This window comes from Schistocerca serialis, chromosome 4 (genome assembly GCF_023864345.2).
Source record: "Schistocerca serialis cubense isolate TAMUIC-IGC-003099 chromosome 4, iqSchSeri2.2, whole genome shotgun sequence".
NCBI lineage: Eukaryota > Metazoa > Arthropoda > Insecta > Orthoptera > Acrididae > Schistocerca > Schistocerca serialis.
Genome location: NC_064641.1, coordinates 604,497,586 through 604,511,325, shown reverse-complemented (window position 1 = coordinate 604,511,325; position 13,740 = coordinate 604,497,586). Strand labels below are relative to the sequence as shown.

Genomic DNA, 13,740 nt, shown 5'->3' with positions numbered 1-13,740 from the left:
AGCGCCAGCTGTATTATAACACGTCAAAACTGGCTCTAAGCACTATGGGACATAACATCTGAGGCCATCAGTCCCCTAGAACTTAGAACTACTTAAACCTTACTAACCTAAGGACATCACACACATCCATGCCCGAGGCAGGATTCGAACCTGCGACCGTAGCAGTCGCGTGGTTCCAGACTGAAGCGCTCGTCCACAGCGGCCGGCTATTTATAACACTGTATTACAGCATTGTTGATCGGTATTGGTCATTTCCGAGAGTTCTACGTGAGGGCTAGAGCCTATGTTGGCCGCAATAATGATGCAGGTGGCAGAATTGCTAGCGACGTAAAGGGAAGGAAATTCCAGTTCGTTTATTTTCTGTGTTCTGGCGCTTACATCCCCCTTCCCCAAGCCTCCAGTTCAGTTCGTCTGTGCAGCAGATCCGGCCCTGTGCCTCAATACGTTTCTTACTATTTACGACGTATTACTTGCCATAGCTGAATAGTTGCGACGTTCGGACGCATTGTAAAAGCACTGCATACTACACACACAATACATACTGAAAGCAAAACGGAAGCGGTGGGTTCATTTATTGTTGGACTGCTGTGTGTGACCGGTGTCGGCAGAGTTGTTTGGCGGTACTCACAGGGCTTCGAGGCGTACGTGTAGCTGCAGCTCACGCTCGGCGAACTTGACGAGCACACCGTCCAGAAAGCGGAACATGGGCGGCCGTCCGCTGGCAGGTGCGTCCCACACTGAAGCCAGCGGTTGGCCACGCCGGCGGCGAGCTACCCTCGAGGGAATATCGACCCGGCGTGTGGTCGATGGTCGCGTGCGCGCCTCGACTCACTTTGGGGAGGAGCGGTCGGAGACTGGCGCCCCACAGCAGTGTGTCACCCGGTGCGCAGCTAAACAGCTGCAACTGGACAGGGCGACCGATAAGAGCCTTGTCTTAGATCGATGCGCCGAAGCGTTAAGGTAAACCTCGTTACCGAAAACAAAGTAGTACGGCATGCTTACATTTCTACGTATATTATAGTTAGGTTAGGTTAGGTTATGTGAAAACTACACCACGGAAAAAGTACAAAACTTATTGGTCGTTCAGGTTTCGATACTGCCAATACCGTAGCGAACACAAGTGGCGCCTGGGGTACGCCACTTTACTGGTGCCTCCCTCATAACTGATGCCCGGTCACAACTCTTTAATGGCGCCCCCTCTGCCTATTTTGGTGCGTGGGGTACGACACTACACTTCATTGGCGCTCCGCCTGCCTTCTCCAGGAACACATTTAGTAGTGCACTGAAGCGCCGAAGAAATTGGTGTAGGCAAGCGTATTCAAACACAGAGTTATGTAACAGGCAGAATACGGCGCTGCGGTCGACAACGCCTACATAAAACAAGTGTCTGGCGCAGTTCTTAGATTGGTTACTGATGCTACAATGGCAGCTCATAAAGATTTAAGTGGTGTTACACTCGAGCGATGGGATACAGCATCTCCGAGGTAGAGATGAAGTGGGGATTTTCCCGTACGATCATTTCATGAGTATACTATGAATATCAGAAATCCGGTAAAACATCAAATCTCCGACATCGCTACGGTCGGAAATCATTCAACGTGACGGAAATGCAACCCCTCCGCAAACTGCTGCAGATTTCAATGCTGGGCCATCAACAACTGTCAGCGTGCGAACTATTCAACGAAACATCATCGATATAGGCTTTTCGAGCTGAAGGCCTACTCACGTACCATTGGTGACTGCACGACACAAAGCTTTACGCCTCTCTTGGGCCAGTCAACACCGATATTGGACTGTTGATGACTGAAAACATTTTGCGTGGTCGGACGGTCTCGTTTCAAATTGTATCGAGCGGATGGACGTGTACGTGTGTGGAGACAACCTCATGAATCCGTGCACCCTGTATGTCAGCAGGGTTCTGTTGAAGCTGGTGGAGACACTGTAATGGTGTTGGGCGTGTGCAGTTGGAGTGATATGGGACCCCTGATACGTCTAGATACGGCTCTGACAGGCGACTCGTACGTAAGCACCCTGTCTGATCACCTGCATCCATTCATGTCCATTGTGCATTCCAACGGACTTGGGAAATTCCTGCAGGACAATGCGACATCCCACACGTCCAGAATTGCTACAGAGTTTAAACACTACCACTGGCCACCAAACTCTCCAGACATGAGTTGTATTGAGCATATCTGGGATGCCTTGCATCGTGCTGTTCAGCAGAGATCTCCAACCCTCGTACTCTTACTTATTTATAGCCAGCCCTGCAGGATTCACGACGTCAGTTCCCTCCAGTACTATTCAGACATTAGTCGAGTCCATGCCACGTCGTGCTGCGGCGCTTCTGCGTGCTCGCGAGGGCCCTAGGCGATATTAGGCAGGTATACAAGGTTCTTGGCCTCTTTAGTGTATAATACATAGAAATTACTGTAATAATAATATATTTTCCGGAAAATCTGTCTTGCACACCATTTGGTGCCCTATGACGCCCAGGCATGAGAGAACCACTCGCCACGCCCTCGCTACAACACAGGGTATTGGATGTATATGTTACGAATCAGATAGCAAGAGTGCTTACTTGGGTTGCATATAGATACAAACGACGCCGAAAATTGGAACACCTAGAACAAAATGGCCCTAATGCGAGCACTCGTTACAGTTCCACACTGTCGTTGAGTGAACAACATGACTTTCCTGGGCATAGGATCAAGTCTGTGACTGGATTCAGTTCTATGCAGAACTCATTCCCATCGACAACGTGCGTATTTTTTGTGCTGCTATAAGGAGTGGTCTTTTGCTAGATAGCTTCCTTAAAATGTGCACTGCATGCAGTGATTGACGTGAGCGATGACGGGTCACATTAATGCCTGTTACCGGTTCTATACTATCTATAAAGGTCCGAAGTGACCAACGGAACGAAATCGACGTAGGTACAGATAAGCTCACTGGACAAAAGAGCGCAGTGCGCACTTGGGGGCTTTGCAGACGCTACAGAACTGACATGTGGTCATGTGACCACCTATAACTGACTTAACACACTGCATGTGATGGACATTCTGAGTCGTCCACCTTGCAAAAGGTCATTGCTTACAGCGACGCATAAAGCTACTCTTATTCAATAGGTTAAGCAAAACAGAAATTGCACAGTAGCCGACTGCAGGCGTGTGGTGTGGCAGCGACTTACGATTTGTTTCTTTTCAAGTAATGCAAGGCGACGAGTGCAGCGACGGTCCAGTGAGTCGTGCATATTGTGTAGAGGATGTAGTTCAGACCAGACGTGGATCTGTGATGTTTCGAGAGTGGTTTTCGTACCGTTACATGGGCCCACTTAAACAGATTTCCGCGATGTTGAAAGTGGATGTGTATTTTGACATTCTCGGTGACCACTGTCGATCTTTCTTCTGCATCTTCTTGATGAGTGTGCTGTAGACGCACCCGTCTACCAAAATGAAAGCTGTCGTGTTCGCTAGGCTGCGCTCGTACATTTCTGGTTTGACAAACACTAGAGAAAGCTAACGCACTTGAACTGCCCCCCTAAATACCCGACCTTAATTCCACAGAAACACACCCCCAAACTGTAATACGACTACAGCCTCCTCCTTACTTCACAGTTTTACTCCACACGATGACAGGAAACACTCTCGACGCATACCGCTATTTGGTATTTCTGGGGGATGTAACTGTCAATCAGTGCTTTTCGCTGGGTATGATGTTCCTGAACAAACTTGTGGACTCTATTTCTTGACGAAATGAAGTCGTTATCAAGGTTAGAAGCGATATTAGCTTGATGTCTTCTTGCGATGATTTTTTTCCTCAGAATGTTTGTGCTAACTCATCGAAAGTATTCGGACACCTGTTACTGGGCATTAATATTGGGTGTGTCCATTCTGTAGAGCGGCTTCAACTTTGTTGGGGACATTTCCAGTGACGTGTCTGAGTGTAGAGGACTGGTAGCCCATTCACCAGCAAGAGCCGAAGCCAGAGCAGGTATTGAAGTTGGACGCTGAGGGCCGCAGTGAAGTCACGTTCTACCTCAATCCAAAGGTGTTCCATTGGGTTCAAGTCGGGGACCAGGCAAGCCAATCCATTCCAGGAATTTTACTCTCTACAAACCATTTTTAGGATGTGCTGCTTTGAAAAGGTACATTGTTATGCTGATACAAACAAACACTGTCTCAGAATTGTTCCCCTGTTGCGTTTAGTACAGAACGCAGTAAAACGTGTTCATACACTTCCTCATTTAGCGTTTCCTTCAGCGCAACAATCCTAACCGTGAAAAACAATCATAAACCATAATACTCGTATATCTTCCTCCTCACTTCATTGTTCGCACTTCACATAATGGCAGGTAACGCTCTCGAGGCATTCAATAAATCAAAATTCTTCTATCAGATTGCCACGGGGTGTACATCAGCTCTCTGCAAAGCTCGACAGTCCCAGTCCATCAGTACGCGAGGTCTGCCTCGTCTTGGCTTATGTGAGGTTGTTCCTTCACGTTTCCACTTCACAGTTACATCACGCACAGTCATTGTGCTAGCGGGACTCCTAGTAGAACTTTTGAATGCACGAATGATTCCTTCCACTGATTTCATGCGATGTGTTACATCCATCCCCTACAATGATCAATGGCCATGGTTTGGCTGTGGCTGTCCCTTCATGTTTCCACTTCAAACTCACATCACCAGAAGTCGACTTGGGTGGCTTTAGAAGGGATGAAATGTCACTGATGGATTTGTTACTCATGTGACATCGAATGAAACGTCCACGTTCGAATTTGCTAAGCCCTTCTGATCGACCCATTCTGCTGTTAGTGCCTATCTTCCGATAACACAATGGTCTCGGTTCCTTTTACACCAGCAGGTCCGCCTCTCAGTATATCTGGTGGTCAGTTTTGTATTATATAGATGTCTGTATACTTTCAAAAGATGGTGTATAGTCATGATAACATACCACTGGAAACCCGTCAGAAGCATACTTATATCTCGCTTTCCATGGGAAATCTATTAGATTCTATAGGCCTCGTAAAGTGTGGAAAATGACAAATAGACTAAGAGCAAGGCATGGGACCTGTGCAAATACGTTTTACGGTTGGAAAAAATAATAGTCACCGAATTTTGAATCAAACTAGTTTTACATGTGACTGAAGACTGTTAAGTAACAACGTACCAGTCTACACTACACGTTTTCACACTTACCCCTTCATTATCTAATTTTTCAAAATGTTGTTCATGAGTTGTCGTAAGCAGATTTTATCGTAATTACCGGTAGTTTATTTAAAATGGCAGGCCACCGCATTTATTCAGGAAAAAGCCGACAACTTTGTTTATTGTTCCAGTAATATTTGTTGATGACTGAACAGCTAGACTAAGAGGAGGATACAGAACAGGTGCAAATACGTTTTACAACTGGAATAAATAACAATCACATAACTTTGAGACAAATAAAAGTTTTAATGTGACTCAAGACTGCTAAGTAACAACGTAACAGTCTAAACTACACGTTTTCACGCTTATACCTTCACTATTTAACTTTTCAAAATGTTGTTCATAAGTTCTTGCAAGCAGATTTTATTGTTATTAGTTTATTTAAAATGACAAGTCACCTCATTTATTCAGGAAAAAGCAGACAACTTTGTTTATTGTTCCAGTAATATTTGTTTATTAGTGAATAGCTTTGAGTGTATTGGGTCATCGTTAGATAACAACTGAATGGCGTCTACAAAGGCACTAGACTTGAAGAAACCAAAACTTGAAACATAAAAATGCACACTAATGAAACGATTCTTTGATCACGACGATAGGCAAGAAATGTCAAACTGAGTGCTAGTAATTCGCCTTTTGTGTCAAATATGTTGTAATTAGCAGCAACTATTATTCTGTATAGTGTGATAGAATTATATAGGGAAAGAATCTGGGAGCGGACGAACTACAGTTTAAATAGTGGCTACTATATGAGAGATACAGTTCAATAGCAATGTGAAATGAGCTCTAAATTCTAATACAAGGGTCACACTTTTCCTCTCTAGCAATAGATTGTTATGAACATTGCCATGCATACAGTCTTAATCTATAGATTCTTATGTCATTTTTCAACAACTCTCTATTTCTTCTTCAGTGGCATGATTACTGTGAGGTCTGCATTATCGTGTTACAGGATGATCTTTGTTATGCCGGAGTCAAAGTAGCCCCCGAGGGCTGGCAACCCAATTACACCACAGAGGACGAGGTTGTCTCTGTCCAAGGCGTATCAAAAGCACCATGGTAAACACCGACTATTTACATACAAGATAATGGAAACAGACATTCCGAGCACTACTTCCTGCAGGGGAAGCTCGAGCCACGATCTGCAGGAAGTATCACTACGCCAAAACCTGATTGGCTGGAGACAGTTATTTAGGGGCTAGAACCAGCCCTGAAGTTCAGTTCTCTACGGCTGCCGACCTCGTGTACTTCGACCGCTGAAGAATACGTCTTCGTCTCTGAATTGGATTCTTACTAGTGTGTGTGTTACCATGAACCTTTGTGGAAAATTAGAAGTGAACTTTTGTTTGCCTCAATTAAGAGACTTTTACTGACATCTTTATTGTTACCTTTTTGTTTGTTGTTCAGTCATAAAACTTTGAACTTATCTCAATAAAAATTGTGTTTGTGAAAACTTGCGAATTGTCAGTCACAGCACCCTCCCCATAGCATTTATCGTGCACTGCACGACGGAACTTCAGAAATATGTGGATTTAATGGACAGCATTTTTGGTTCGTTTGGGCTTAACAAAATCAAACACTGTGCAACCCTGCGCATCCCAGCAGACGCTGCCCATAATCTTCCCATCAGATCTCGCTCTTCTTGCTTTCTTTCTTGACGGCCGTTTGCTTCATGTTCATAATGATGCAACTAGCTTTTATTGCGTGTCACAATAATAATAAAAAAGTCGTCTCCTACATTTAGAAATCTCTAAAGATGGTTTTGAACTACGCTTCTTCACTGAACGTCGTTGATATTCGGTCAATAATCGGAGTACCAAAGGATACAAACGTTAAGATAACCCACGCGCTGCACTGTATCCTCATCCAAGTTTTATTGCGATTTCATTCACAGTGACGTGTCTGACTTTGACGGACTCATCTTTTGTTGTATCGTACTCTGGAGGCTATTCGAGAACGACCGCTGTGAGTCTCATTGTGGACGGGCAAGATGAGCAGCAAACTGCGGCTGTTTCTTGATGACGATGTGTTGTACGGGAACGTGTAGCAGTTGAGTGATTGTAGGAGAATACAAAGTGACTTAGGCAAAATTTTTAGTTGGTGTTGCGAATGGGAGCTTACTCTAAATGTAGAAAAATGTTAACTTAATGCAGATGGGAAGGGTAAACAATTCCGTAACGTTAGAATGCAACATTAGTAGTGAAATACGCGACGCAGTCAAGTGGATTAAATGTCTCGGAATAGCGTTGCAAAGAGATATGAAATGCAACGAGCACTTAAGAACAGTAGTAAGGAAGGCGAACCGTCGACTTAGGTTTAGTAGGAGAATTTTAAAGAAGTGTGGTACATCTGTAAAGGAGACCACGTGTAGAACACAAGTGCAACCTGTTCTTGAATACTGCTCGAGTGTTTTGGATCCCCACCAGTCCGGATTAAAGGAAGAGATCGAAGCAGTTCGTAGGCAGGCTGACAAACTTGTTAACAACGCGAGTATTGCGGAGACGTTCCGTGAAATCAAGTGGGAATCCCTGGTGAGAAGACGTTCTTTACGCGAAATTCTATTGGGAAAATTTACAGCATTGACAATTGGTTCAAATGGCTCTGAGCACTATGGGAAAAAAAATGGCTCTGAGCACTATGGGACTCAACTGCTGAGGTCATTAGTCCCCTAGAACTTAGAACTAATTAAACCTAACTAACCTAAGGACATCACACACATCCATGCCCGAGGCAGGATTCGAACCTGCGACCGTAGCGGTCTCGCGGCTCCAGACTGCAGCGCCAGAACCGCGCGGCCACTTCGGCCGGCTCTGAGCACTATGGGACTTAACTGCTGTGGTCATCAGTCCCCTAGAACTTAGAACTACTTAAACCTAACTAACCTAAGGACATCACACACATCCATGCCCGAGGCAGGATTCGAACCTGCGACCGTAGCGGCCACGCGGTTCCAGACTGTGGCGCCTAGAACCGCACGGCCACTCCGGCCGGCATTGACAATTCAGCTGGTTGCACAATGTTTCCTCTGACGCCAACGTACATTTCCTGTAAGGACCGAAAAGATAAGACAAGAGAAATTAGGGCTCATACGGAGTCTCATACAGTAGAAAAGATCAGTGTAAGGGCATGGATATTTGTAGGAAAATTAACATTCTCGGCTGGAATAATTGCACAGTGTATACGCAAGCATGAGATTCGGTATACTAAGAAATGCAGTCAAATGATATCGCATTTGGTGTAAGTAGTACAGTGTATAACAAGACTTCAATAATTCGGGTGGAAAAGACTGGAACTCAGTATAAAGGCAGTGGGCTCTTTCTGGTGTTAGTGTGTGCATATGTGACTCTACTGCAGATAGGAAACAGACAACATTACTGACGGTTCATCTTGTGTACATAAACCACAATTCTGACAGTGCCACGTGGGAAACAGTTATCACGAGACAAAAAAGCGAAAATCGATGCGTACATGGCAATTGGATACTCTTATCATCAAACAGCCAATAAATTGAACTGTTCAAGTACAGTGATTGATAATTTCTTTAGATTTGGAGTACGACATGAACAGAACGTAAAATATGGGCTAAGTAGAAAATTATTTGAGGCATCGAAATGGTTCCTTCTGCGCAAACCAAGGAACAAAATTGTTTTTGTTTTACGGTTGTCAGGAACTGCCAGACGTGTACGACAAATGCTGCAGGACGAGAAATATCATGCACTCAAGAAACGCCTGCAGAAACCTGCTTAACATTCAAACATAAACAGGCTCCATTGGAATTTGCTGAAAAACATATGTCATGGACTTCAGAATCGGATAAATTGTTCTTCAGGGATGAGAAGAAATGTAATGGGCCGGATGGATTTCAGTATTATTGGCATGCTCTGAGAACAGAGCAGCTGGTAAGAATGAGCAGAAATTTTGGTGGTGGATATGTTGCGATTTGGGCAGTGTTCTGCGCTAAAGGTAAATCACGCTTTGCTTGGCTGAACACTAATCTATAACAGGTACACTGAGATGCTAGAGGCAGAACTGGTTAAAATGTATGAGGACTAAGGAATCAAAGTCTAATGTTTCAACTAGATTATGCATCTGTGCATGTTTTGTGCTACAACCAGAAAGTGGCCTGCACTTAGCTTGGATATGAACCCCGTGGAAAACCTTTGGGAATACTTTCAAGTCGTGTTTATAGCAATGGAAGGTAATTTGAAGCCAAGAGCGATATGAGAAGAGCGACCGACAATTTCACTACAAGAACTGCAAATCCCTAATAAATAAATAAATAAATAAATAAATAAAAATGAAAGAAAAAAAGGTAGCCGGCCGAAGTGGCCGTGCGGTTAAAGGCGCTGCAGTCTGGAACCGCAAGACCGCTACGGTCGCAGGTTCGAATCCTGCCTCGGGCATGGATGTTTGTGATGTCCTTAGGTTAGTTAGGTTTAACTAGTTCTAAGTTCTAGGGGACTAATGACCTCAGCAGTTGAGTCCCATAGTGCTCAGAGCCATTTGAACCATTTGAAAAAAAGGTAATTAGGAAGAATAGAATTACGAACAAAGCAATAACACAACAGCACAGTGAGTGCCATCATACCAATTTCCACACAGGAAATACAAACGCCTTATTTTTTTACTCGTGGTATGAAAGAAACTATGTAATTCCGTCATGATTGTTTATGTGTTATCGGTATATACTACTTTTACAATAAATTCGATACAGTATGCTACAGACATTGTAGTATTATTGTCGTAGAAACCCTACTTTTATACTGAGTTCCACAAGTGTAGCCGGCCGCGGTGGTCTAGTGGTTCTAGGCGCGTAGTCCGGAACCGCGGGACTGCCACGGTCGCAGGTTCGAATCCTGCCTCGGGCATGGATGTGTGTGACGTCCTTAGGTTAGTTAGGTTTATGTAGTTCTAAGTTCTAGGGGACTGATGACCACAGAAGTTGAGTCCCATAGTGCTCAGAGCCATTTGAACCAGCCACAAGTGTAGACAGTTGTTTGTCTCTCGCTCTGTTTGTGAGTGGAATTGGAAAGATATGACTAGTGGTGGTACAAGTTATCCTACGTTGTGCATCGTAACGTTGCTTGCGGAATATCTATGTAGACGTAGATACAGATGGTGACGTAGATGGTTCTGTTCCCATCTTGGAAGGGTTTCACTTAACTCATAACATCGTTGGCGCTCATACACACATCTCTATATGTATGCTGAAATGTGAGCAGCATTTCCGCAGCAGACTTGGCCTCTTTAACAAAGAATTCGATTATATGTCGCTGTCGAATAGAAAGACTGACACCAACCGTTTTCTAACGTGAGAGAAGTTAGCATGACGATGTATAACACACACAAAATCTTTAGACTACGCTAACGCAGTCGGTTTTATTACATCGATGAAATTAGATTTGTGACAGAGGATTGCTTAAGACTTTCCGTATGACGCTCGTACAACGTACACATTGTCATACATTTATTGACTATTCTTGTTTTGGGCGCTAAGGAACGAAGCGCCGTTGAATCCTCGGAGCATGACCCACTGCGATCAGCTGAGCGACAGTCATTACGTGTAAGTTTGCAGTGTGGCGTCAGCTGATCAGGTCGATAGGCGCCCTGCTTGCGACTGAATTTGCTGAATAAAACACGGCGGGGCGGACAGACATCGACCGCAGCTAATGCGGGGGGAGCGGACGCAGGCATAACACGTACACACTTTAACTGTGTACACAACACAGTCTCGCGGTGAACTCACTTCCGACTACTACATTCTTTAACGGTTTTCAAATGAATCGGCCACTCAACTTCAAGACACAAACATGACCTACATTTTCCAGTAGTAGACTTTCTAATAATAAAAAGTGAATATCGTAACCCTACAATAATGTAACAGTCTGAGGCTCAACAAAATGCCAAAAATTTTATTAAATATTGTGAATCAATCAAATCGATATTATTTTGAGGATCTCATGTCTGTGGAAGCTGCATGTTGAGTTCCAATCTGCTTCACTGTTATCTTGAACCATAATATTTATAAGATATTTTTAACGTAAGTGAAAGATGAAATCCATTTTTAATACATATCGAAAATAGAGAATCCCATCAACAGTTTCAAAACTCAGTTTCAAAATTAGAGATATGACATTGTTAGCATCATGCAAAAAGTTATTGGATCTAAATTACGTATGCTCATAAAGTAAATATGATTATTACACGTTAACGAAACAGTAAATTATATTGTGTATAATGGCCGTAAACGTCATCCTTCATCTAAAGAATACAGATAACCTAAGTTATAATATAAGTTATTTTACTTTCAATGGCTGTTTTACAGCCTATACAGTATAGTTGTCCCTTTGCTTCTGAATTTGAACAATAATAATATAGAAAGCGATATGGTACTAATTACACTACAGACCATTAAAATTGCTACACCACGAATATGACGTGCTACAGACGCGAAATTTAACCGACAAGAAGAAGATGCTGTGATATGCAAATGATTAACTTTTCAGAGCATTCACACAAGGTTGGCGCCGGTGGCGACACCTACAACGTCCTGACATGAGGAAAGTTTCCAACCGATTTCTCATACACAAACAGCAGTTAACCGGCGTTGCCTGGTGAAACGTTGTTGTGATGCCTCGTGGAAGGAGGAGAAATGCGTACCATCACATTTCCGACTTTGATTAAGGTCGGATTGTAGCCTATCGCGATTGCGGTTTATCAAAGGGTTCAAATGGCTCTAAGCACTATGGGACTCAACTTCTGAGGTGATTAGTCCCCTAGAACTTAGAACTAGTTAAACCTAACTAACCTACGGCGATCACACACATCCATGCCCGAGGCCGGATTCGAACCTGCGACCGTAGCGGTCTCGTGGCTCCAGACTGCAGCGCCTAGAACCGCACGGCCACTTCGGCCGGCTGCGGTTTATCGTATCGCGACATTGCAGCTCACGTTGGTCGAGATCCAATGACTGTTAGCAGAATATGGAATCGGCGGGTTCAGGAGGGTAATACGGAACGCCGTGCTGGATCCCAACGGCCTCGTATCACTAGCAGTCGAGATTGCTGTAACGGATCGTGCAGCCACGTCTCGATCCCTAAGTCAACTGATGGGGACACTTGCAAGACAACAACCATCTGCACGAACAGTTCGACGACGTTTGAAGCAGCATGGACTATCAGCTCGGAGACCATGGTTGGGGTTACCCTTGATGTTGCGTCACAGACAGGAGTGCCTGCGATAGTGTACTCAACGACGAACCTGGGTGCACGAATGGCAAAACGTCATTTTTTCGGATGAAGCCAGGTTCTGTTTACAGCATCACGATGGTCACATCCGCGTTTGGTGACATCGCGGTGAGCGCACATTGGAAGCGTGTATTCGTCATCGCCATACTGGCGTATCACCCGGAGTGATGGTATGGGGTGCCATTGGTTACACGTCTCGGTCACCTCCTGTTCGCATTGACGGGACTTTGAACAGTGGACGTTACATTTCAGATGTGTTAACACCAGTGGTTCTACCCTTCATTCGATGCCTGCGCCGGCCGGAGTGGCCCAGCGGTTCTAGGCGCTACAGTCTGGAACCGCGCGACCGCAACGGTCGCAGGTTCGAATCCTGCCTCGGGCATGGATGTGTGTGATGTCCTTACCTTAGTTAGGTTTAAGTAGTTCTACGTTGTAGGGGACTGATGACCACAGCAGTAAGTCCCATAGTGCTCAGAGCCATTTGAACCATTTGAACCGATCCCTGCGAAACCCTAAATTTCAGCAGGATAATGCACAACCGCATGTTGCAGGTCCTGTACGGGCGTTTCTGGATACAGAAAATGTTCGACTGCTGCCCTGGCCAGCACATTCTCCAGATCTCTCACCAATTGAAAACGTCTGGTCAATGGTGGCCGAGCAACTGGCTCGTCACAGTACGCGTCACTACTCTTGATGAACTGTGGTATCGTGTTGAAGCTGCATGGGCAGCTGTACCTGTACACGCCATCCAAGCTCTGTTTGACTCAATGCCCAGCGTATCAAGGCCGTTATTACGGCCAGAGGTGGTTGTTCTGCGTACCGATTTCTCAGGGTCTATGGAACCAAATTGCGTGAGAATGTAATCACATGTCAGTTCTAGTATAATATATTTGTCCAATGAATACCCGTTTATCATCTGCATTTCTTTTTGGTGTAGCAATTTTAATGGCCAGTAGTGTAAGCACACTTGCGGAAAACTACTCAATATAAAAATTGCAATACAATAAAGTAAACACCAGTAATGGAAGAAACCTTGCATACATATCGTCTACCGGAGCATAAGGAAACGTTTGAACCTACAGAGCAAACAACTAATATGAAGAGATCATAGCGGATGTATTTGGAAAAGACCCTTTACATATCGTCATTCAGAGTCAATCTCGCTTCCGTGAAGAATGGCATTCTAGATAGGTTTGCTCGACTTCACAATTTAGCTGCGTTGGTTAAAAGACGAACTTAACGGGCAAGTCACCGATTCAAACAACTTCCATATATGCTCGACTGCTCGATGT

The 13,740-nt window shown here is 44.4% G+C and overlaps 1 protein-coding gene across 9 annotated transcripts in view; it reads right to left on the bottom strand.

Annotated features, from left to right (window-relative positions):
• Window positions 1–13,740, bottom strand: part of LOC126475390 (leucine-rich repeat-containing protein 51-like) — a 155,030-nt gene that overhangs the window by 104,330 nt on the left and 36,960 nt on the right. For 8 of the 9 annotated variants that reach the window (XM_050103218.1, XM_050103222.1, XM_050103224.1 and 5 more), the window contains one exon: window positions 629–904. The exons of the other annotated variant lie outside the window; for it this stretch is intronic. The gene's annotated coding sequence lies outside the window, so the exon portion shown is untranslated. The remainder of the gene's footprint in view (window positions 1–628; window positions 905–13,740) is intronic. 9 annotated transcript variants of the gene reach the window in all.